The sequence below is a fragment of the Lygodium microphyllum genome, chromosome 1, assembly GCF_053477565.2.
Source record: "Lygodium microphyllum isolate KBCC chromosome 1, Lygodium_microphyllum_v1.1.10, whole genome shotgun sequence".
In the NCBI taxonomy this organism is placed as follows: domain Eukaryota; kingdom Viridiplantae; phylum Streptophyta; class Polypodiopsida; order Schizaeales; family Lygodiaceae; genus Lygodium; species Lygodium microphyllum.
In genome coordinates, this window is record NC_141135.1 from 91,476,942 (window position 1) to 91,486,472 (window position 9,531).

Sequence of the window (9,531 nt, forward strand, 5' to 3'; positions counted from 1 at the left end):
CCATGATTCTTTAACATCTACAAGAAGATTTGCTTTCCAACCGGCACGAGGAAAGAGTCTTCACCAATTTTCAGTTTTTGTAGACTTTCTACTATAAATTGGTGACCAATATCTTTAGGATCTCGAAGGCTTGGCTGTTTGGATACCCTTTTTGCCAGTCCTTCGCTTTCAGGTGGTAGAGGAGTAGCCACTAGCTTAACCTTTTTATCAACTGTTTTATACTTTGTTTCTACTCTTACTGCATCCTTGTTTGGCTGTCTAAAAGCTTCATAATCCGCAAATTCTTGAATTATGTCATACATATCCAATGTACATACATGTATTTCTACATGAACGGCTGTATAAATTTTAGCCATTGTATCATTATAATTCAGCCCGTAAAATAGCCCTGAAATTTCTTCATCTTTAGGTAAAATATCCATTTGCTTCAGCTCTTGTTCCATATGACACAAATACTTTCTTTCAGCCCTATTCATGGCTGAAAAGTGTTTATAACAGCCCATACTATTGGCTGTAAAAACCTGCAAATTAGCTTTTGGCCTTGCCTTCTTTATAGGTGGAGGCAATTTTTTATGACTTCATGCACTGCCATAGCCTCCACTTATAGCAACGCTACCCGAAAACCCTTAAATTCTTGGGCATTAGAAGGAACAAGATGATCCCTCAATCAATCCCTATTCCGGTGGTGATTTACATAGACGGTCAGGAATCGGACAGCTTTGTCATTATCCTTACTTCTTATCCGAGCATATGATGAACCATCATCAAGAGCCTTTGTCTCTAAACGAGACTCGAAAATAAATGGTTGTCCAAGAATGATAGGATAGCTACAGGAATCTTGAACAAAGAAATGAAATTCATCTTTTACATTACCAATAGTAACTTGTACATAAGGACATGTTGCATAAAGATCACCAGAAGAGTTATTGACTGCCTTCATGCGCCATCCTGTGTCCACATCAATGGGCCATCCGCCATTCTCATAGAGACTTCTTGACATAACATTAATATCCAAACCATGGTCTATAAGGGCAATGCATGGAGTTTCTTTTTCACCGATTTTAACAACGGATTCAGTGTGGTCACCCTTGCCCAATGGGTATGGGAGTAGTGACTACTAGGAATAAAGTGAGCATCACTTTCTTCTTTCATGTTGTGAAGATGAGCTTCTTCCTTACGCATGGGCTGCACTTTAGATTGAGAAGTCCCCACCATAATGGCTTCTTCAGTTTTTGCTTCATAAATATCTTCGTCTTTGGCTTCTATGGCTGCAATCAATTCTTTGATTTCCTCCAATCGAATTCCTTGAGTTTTCAGCTTCTCTTCATCCTACAAATATATCTAAAGTGCTTGCAAAAAAGCATGTACAGACTCTTCAGTTTCCTCACCAACATATTGTCTTTTTCGTTTAATTACATCAATTATTACATCATGAAATCCTCGTTTTGCAATTTTGAGAATTTCACCTAATGTAAATTCAATTCTATTTCCAAGAATCCTTTCTTCTAGGATCCGTTTTAGATATGTTGCGGTCTCTATGTCTGACTGCAACTTGTAATTGGGATGTTTGCCTTTTCTTTTTCCTTCTCTCTTCTTTGCTTGAGGGGCATCTCCCATGTCAAGCTCTGGCGATGGAGGATTTTCAGCAGCCTTCTGTTGGTCTGGTTTACTTCTTGTTATGCGTTTAGTTGGCCCTGAAGAAGAAGGACCGGCAACATCCTCATCTCTTATTCTCTTTTCTTCTATCATGGCTTCATGATTATTAATTTCAGCTAGCCGGGCAAAAGTTGAAAATGAATCCACTGGCTCGATCCAACCGGTTCTTCCTCGGATACATTGACTGGTAGTGGTTAAATCATCTTTAGTTGCCTTGCCTTGCTCCATGTGATCCAAGGCTTGCATCCATACTTTAGATTTAGCATTAATTTTACATGCTTTAACAATTTCATTAGTTGGTTCAATTTGTAGCCCATAGTATTGAGAGAGATAGAGAGTACGAGAGAGATACACAAGACATGCTCCCAAAGAATGATTCATATTGATGTAGAGTTAGTATATATAGGTGAGACCCAAGTTAAGTGAGAGACGATATATATAGTTGTAACATCCCCACTCAAACAAAGGTATCTGGCTGTGAGTGAAAAAACCCTTGGGGAGAACAAGGGAAAAACCCGAGCCCCTACACATACCTACGATACAAAAATGATTTACTATAAAATTTTCTTGAATACAATGATACATGCCTCAATCAGTGAGACAAGAACTTGGAACAATACCAAGTGCATGTCTTAATGAACTAAAGCGAGCTTCACTAAGAGCTTTTGTGAAGATGTCTGCAACCATTTGATCACTGGGACAATGCTCCACCATAATGGAACCTTTCTTGACTTCATGTCGAACATAATGATAATGAATAGCAATATGCTTTGATTTACTGTGTTGTATATACTCTTTGGTAAGACTAATAGCACTTTGGTTATCACATCGAAGAGGTGTACTAGATAATGAAGGATGACCCAAATCTGCAAGTAGTTGTCGAAGCCAAACTAGCTCGCGAGTTGCTAATGATGCAGCAACATATTCAGCCTCAGTTGTAGAAACCACAACACATCGTTGTTTCTTGCTGGACCAAGAAACCAAACATCCATTTACAAAGAAACAATTCCCACTTGTAGATCACATGGATAAGTGTGAACTTGCCCAATTAGCATCTGTATATCCAATAAGATCAAGAGAAGTTGAAGAAGATAAAGAAGAATCCTCTCGACGACGATAAATAAGATCAAATTCCTTAGTACCCTTGAGGTACTTAAGAATACATTTTGCAGCACTCCAATGAATAGTGGAAGGGGAAGAAAGATACTGTCCCAAAAAATTAGCTGCAAATAAAATATCTGGTCTTGTGTTTAAACCAATAAATTGAAGACAACCAACAAGATTAGCAAAAGGTTGATGAATGGCTGATTCTTCATTGCGTGTTGTAGATGTACCCTTGGTAGAGCTTGAAAGAATGGGAGTGTTGGCAGAGTGCGCATTTGTCAACCCAAACTTCTTAACAATATCATTAATAAACTTTGTCTGGCGAAGAAGAAGAATGCCTTGTTGTCGGTGTTGTTGAACTTGAATACCCAAACAAGAATGTATCTCACCAAGATCCACCATTTCAAATGAAGTCGATAAAAGCTTCTTCATAGCATCCAAGAAAGCAATATTATTTGACACAAGAATAGTATCATCAACATATAGAGCAAGAATAATAAAATATTTGTCCTCCCTTTTGATGTAAAGATTTGGGTCAGAAAAACATGCAACAAAACCTTTAGATGTGAGGAATTGATCAATCTTAATATACCAAGCATGAGAGGCTTGCTTCAATCCATATAATGCATGATGAAGTAGGCATACAAGATGCTCCTTTCCTGCAATCATAAAACCTTCAGATTGCTCCATATAGATTTCTTCTTCAAGATCTCCATTGAGAAAAGCCGTTTTAACATCCATTTGGTGAATTTCTAGATCAAATAGTGTTGCAAAAGCCAAAATCATACGAACTGTTGTGGAGTGCACAACGGGAGAAAATGTTTCTTGATAATCTACTCCTGCAATCTGTAAGTAACCTTTTGCAACAAGTCATGCTTTAAACTTATCAAACGAGCCATCGGCTTTGGTCTTGGTTTTATAAACCCATTTACATTTGACAGGAATGCGATTTGGAGGGAGTTCAGTAAGAATCCATGTACCTTTGGAGATTAAAGAATCGTACTCAGCTTGCATAGCTTCTTGCCATTGATCCCTTTGAGACGAATTGATAGCTTCCATATACGATATTGGATCCTCTTGGATAGACATAGCTGTTGACATATCGAGCTCCACTCGTGATACGCCAGGGTGACCGTTGTGCATTTATGTCATCGACGTGTTAGTTGCAGACGCGGTTGGTACACCGCCCCTGAATAATAGCTACACGATAGCTATCCTTATCTACTCTAGTTTGTGGCTCAGTTAGTATGCCACCTTAGTTAGTTGAGTTTGGTTTGAGACCCATATATACAGGGTTCTTCTATTTCTTTGTAAGAGAGTTCTTTTGGCTTACACAACTAAGAAGAGGAAAACTGTTTTCAGCCTCCACCCTTGTGTGTCTTCCCCCATTGTGCAAGCAAGAAAGCTTCAAGCGAGACTCCTTCCTTCTCTCCCACAATCTTGACATGGTATCAGAGCCTTGTTCGTGGTAAGGAGCTCAAGAAAGCAAGCCAAGCTCGCGGTGGTCTGGTAAGAGGAGCAGTGTTGCTTTCATTTTCTGTTTTGGGAGCAGATCTCTGCAGGTAGTACAGCCGGAAATTGCAGGAGTGCATTGTCTCAGGTTGAGACGCCCTTCGCGGTGAAGCAAGAGGGCAGTATATGCTGCGGGAAAGGGCTTTAGCCCTTGGCGACCTTGTTTTTTTGATTTGAGGCCATTTCGGGGCCTGTTTTGCAGACGGAAGTTTTCTGCACGCACTCAAGAAAAGGCTCAGTTTTATGCTGTGCGACCACTGTTCTACAGGTCGGTGAAAAGTTACTATAGAAATTGCATCGTATGCTTGTGCGCAGAGACATTGGGAGTTTCAGAATCATCCTTGGTTCCTGTTTATGCAAAATCGTCACTAGGAAGTGACTGTGTGGTCAAATACCACTTTCGCCATTTTTGCAGATTTGCCCTTGTGAGGCTGAAGCTGTGGTTTTTGCAGTGACAGAATTTTTTGCAGTCTTCTGTAATGGCATCTGATTCTCTTTCACAGATTGTCACTGAAAATCTTGACAAGAACAACTTCCAGGCATGGAAGTTTAGAATGACGAATTTCCTTATGGGAAAAGGATATTGGGAATTTGTTGCAGGAAATGAAGAAGAACCAGTTCTTCCTGATGTTCCCAATCAACAACAAATGCAGGCATTTAAAGCATGGCATGAGAGAGCCAGGAAAGTTATGTACTGGTTGTCTATCAGTATTTCAGACTCTATGATTGTGCATATTCAGGATGCAAGTACGCCAAAGGAGGCATGGGATACTCTGTCAAAGATGTATAGCACAAATACACAAGCCAGGAAAATGCAGCTCAAGCAAGAGTTGCACAATGTGCAAAGAGAAAATATGAGCATCAATGACTACCACATGAAGGTGAAGAAGATTGCAGATGCACTTGCTTCCATTGGGTCGCCAGTGGAAGATGATGATTTAGTTTCTGTGACCTTGAATGGTCTGGGAAAGGATTATGCACAGTTTCGGACATCCATTTCAGTTCGTGAAAGATTTCCTGATTTTGAGGAGTTGATTGCTCTTCTAATTTCTGAGGAACAGAGAAATGGTAGTGCATCTTCTTCAGGAGGAACTTCAAAAGAAGCTGTCTTCTACTCAAATGCTGGAAGAGGTAGAGGCAGAGGTAGAGGAGGCCGAATTGGAGGCCGTGGCAGAAATCAGAATATGCAGCAAACTCAAGAAAACCAGTCCTATGGAGGAGGACGTGGTAACTCTAGAGGCAGGGGGAGCCAAAGAGGTCGTGGTGGATGGCAAAGAGGCCAAAATGCAAACAGTAATGTTGAATGCTACTACTGTGGTAAAATGGGTCATATGGCTAAAGACTGCTATAAAAAGCAGAATGACATCATGAATGGAAAACTGCAACAAGGGAATTATGCATCTTCTAGTAGACAGGGTGATGACAGAAATGAGCATTTGTTCATGGTGCAGCACATGAACAATTCTATGACAAGTGCAGAAGAAAGCAATGATGTATGGTATGTTGACTCAGGTGCATCAAACCACATGACAGGTCATGCAGAATGGATGGAGGATGCAAGGAAAATGGAAAAACCAGGATTTGTGGAGACTGGTGATGATACTGCACATCCTATTGTGCAGATTGGAAAAATTCCCTTGTCTATGCAGGGTGGGAAAAAGAAATACCTGTCCGATGTATTTCATGTCCCGAATATCACCAAGAATCTGGTTTCAGTTGGTCAAATGGTTGAACAGGGCTTGCAGGTCAGATTTAATCCTCATGGATGCTTTGTTGAGGATATGAAAAATAAAGGTCGCTTGATAGCAAAAGGAAAGAAGAAGGGCAGAATGTTTACATTGGATGCAGACATGTCTGAATTGAGTGCAGCAATGTTTGCACATGGGACCGGTGTAGTTGCAGATATTGATATCTGGCATAAACGCATTGGTCATGTTAATGTACAGCGACTTAAATCAATGCAGGCCCAAAATATTGTTGCAGGATTGCCCAAATTCAAGGTTGCAGAAATGCATAAGGTATGTGAAGCCTGTCAGTTTGGAAAACAGGCAAGGAAACCATTTCCTAGACATGTTCAAGAGAGTAAGAAGCCATTGGAATTAATCCACTTTGATGTGTGGACTACTAAATCTGCATCTCTTGGAGGCTGTCATTATTTTGTCACTTTTATTGATGACTATAGCAGAAAAGTTTGGGTGTATTTTATGAAAAAGAAAAGTGAAGTTTTTGGGCATTTCAAAACTCTTAAAGCTATGGTTGAAAAAGAAACAAGTTTGCATATAAAATGCCTAAGGTCAGATGGAGGGGGAGAGTACCTCTCAAATGAGTTTGCAAGGTTCCTGCAGGAGCATGGCATAAAGCAGCAATATTCATGCAGTCATACCCCACAACAAAATGGAATTGCAGAAAGGAAAAACAGGCATATTGGAGAGGTATCTCGTGCCATGCTCAATGAAAAAGACTTGCCAGATTTTTATTGGGCTGAAGCAGTTGCTACAGCAGTCTACATAATGAACAGGACTCCCACTGCAGCAATACATGGAATGACTCTAGAGGAGAGGTATACTGGTAGGAAACCAGATATTTCTCATTTGAAAATTTTTGGTTGCATTGCCTATGTACATGTGCCAGATGAGCTGAGATCCAAGTTGGATCCAAAAGCTGAGAAGTGCATCTTTATTGGTTACTCTCTGCAGCAAAAAGGATATAGATGCTATAACCCTTCTACTCGTAAGTTTACAGTGAGCAGAGATGTTGTTTTTGATGAGATGAGTAGCTGGTATAGACCAGTAAATGTGATTGATGATGAAGATGCACAAAATGGTAATGCTACACAGAATTCACAGCAGCAGTCACAAAATATTAGTGGACCTGGAGCGTCCTCTAGCAGTGGTTCACATTCTTCGCCATGGACAGGCAGATTGAGATCAGGAGAATCTTCTCAAAGCAATGCAGATAGTGGTATGCAGGTATCACGAAAAGGAAAAGAGAAGGTTGATCAGCCCATGTTTGATGTGAATGCAGGTCACTCTTATGTGGATGGTGAATCCAGTGGCTCAGAACAGAGCATTGATGATGAGTTGGGTATTCCTTCTATTGTTACACCTGGAGTAAGGAAGACCAGGGATGTTTTGAGAGCACCTGGGAGTGAACCTACTTTGCGCAGGTCTACAAGAGCTAGGTATCCTGTGGATAGGCTGAAATATGATGGATTTACAGCCATTCACTATGCATATATGGTCAAAGTGATACAGGAACCAGAACCCACATCTTTTGAGCAAGCCATGGGAAAAGAAAAATGGGAGAAAGCCATGGATGAAGAAATGGATGCCTTGGAAGCAAATGCTACATGGGAGTTAGTACCTTTGCCTAAAGGTAAGAATGCAATTGGCTGTAAGTGGGTTTATAAGGTGAAGCACAATGCTGATGGTTCTGTGAACAGATACAAGGCAAGATTAGTAGTCAAGGGGTATGCACAAACATATGGCATTGACTATGAAGAAACATTTAGTCCGGTTGCAAGGATGGCAACCGTAAGAGCAGTCATTGCTATGGCTGCATCAAAGGGATGGTCTTTACATCAGATGGATGTAAAGAATGCCTTCTTGCATGGTGATTTGCAAGAAGAGGTCTATATGGAGCAGCCACCAAATTATGTGCATGCTGTTCATCCTGAGTTTGTTTGCAGGTTGAAGAAAGCCTTGTATGGCTTGAAGCAAGCACCTAGAGCATGGTCTGACAAGATAGGACAGTATCTTGTCACTATTGGCTTTCAGATTTCCAAGGCAGATTTCTCACTTTATGTGAGAAAAACAGAGAAAGGTATTATGCTGCTTGTCATTTATGTTGATGATTTGATTATGACAGGTGACAGTGATGAAGATATCCTTCATGTGAAAATGCTATTGAAGCAGAAGTTTGAGATGAAGGACTTGGGAGAGCTTCGTTATTTCTTGGGCATTGAGGTGATTAGATCACCAAGTGGGATACAGCTCTTGCAGAGGCAGTATGGATTGGACATGCTGTCCAAATATGGGATGACAGGCTGTAAGCCTATTTCAGTTCCTTTGGAGCAGAATGTGAAGCTGAGCGCAGATGCAGGTGAGCTTCTAGAAGACCCTACTATGTACAGACGCATAGTAGGAAGCTTGATTTATATGACTATTACCAGGCCAGATTTGAGCTATGCTGTTGGATTGGTAAGTCAGTTTATGCAGGCTCCAAGGAAACCACATTTGGATGCGGCTAGACGCATACTTAGGTATGTGAAGTCCACATTGCAGTATGGACTATTTTATGAGACTGGGGTTCAGATACAGTTGCATGGATACACTGATGCTGATTGGGCTGGTAGTATTTCTGATAGACGATCTACCAGTGGATATGTGTTCTCTTTTGGGAGTGCTGCAGTTACTTGGAGCAGTAAGAAACAGCCTACAGTTGCCTTGTCGAGCACAGAGGCTGAGTACAGGGGTGCAGCAATGGCTGCATGTGAGGTAGCTTGGTTGCATAAGCTACTTTATGATATGCATCAGCCTTCAGATGGGCCAGTTGTCATTTATTGTGACAACATGAGTAGTATACACTTGGCAAATAACCCAGTCTATCATGCTAGAACAAAGCACATTGAGGTGCATTATCACTATGTGCGAGAGAGGGTTTTACTAGGTCTTATTGATCTAGTTTATGTCAGCACAGAAGATCAGGTAGCTGACATATTTACGAAGGCATTGGGTGCAGAGAAGCTGCGCAAGTTCAGAGACCTGCTTGGTGTGCAGGAATTGGGATTGAGCTCGAGGGGGAGTGTTGACATATCGAGCTCCACTCGTGATACGCCAGGGTGACCGTTGTGCATTTATGTCACCGACGTGTTAGTTGCAGACGCGGTTGGTACACCGCCCCTGAATAATAGCTACACGATAGCTATCCTTATCTACTCTAGTTTGTGGCTCAGTTAGTATGCCACCTTAGTTAGTTGAGTTTGGTTTGAGACCCATATATACAGGGTTCTTCTATTTCTTTGTAAGAGAGTTCTTTTGGCTTACACAACTAAGAAGAGGAAAACTGTTTTCAGCCTCCACCCTTGTGTGTCTTCCCCCATTGTGCAAGCAAGAAAGCTTCAAGCGAGACTCCTTCCTTCTCTCCCACAATCTTGACAATAGCATCATCAAAGACATCATATTCAATAGAATAGAATCCATGCTCTATCTCAATAGGAAGATCGACATAGATCTCCAAATTTTCATTAATCTTCTTTGG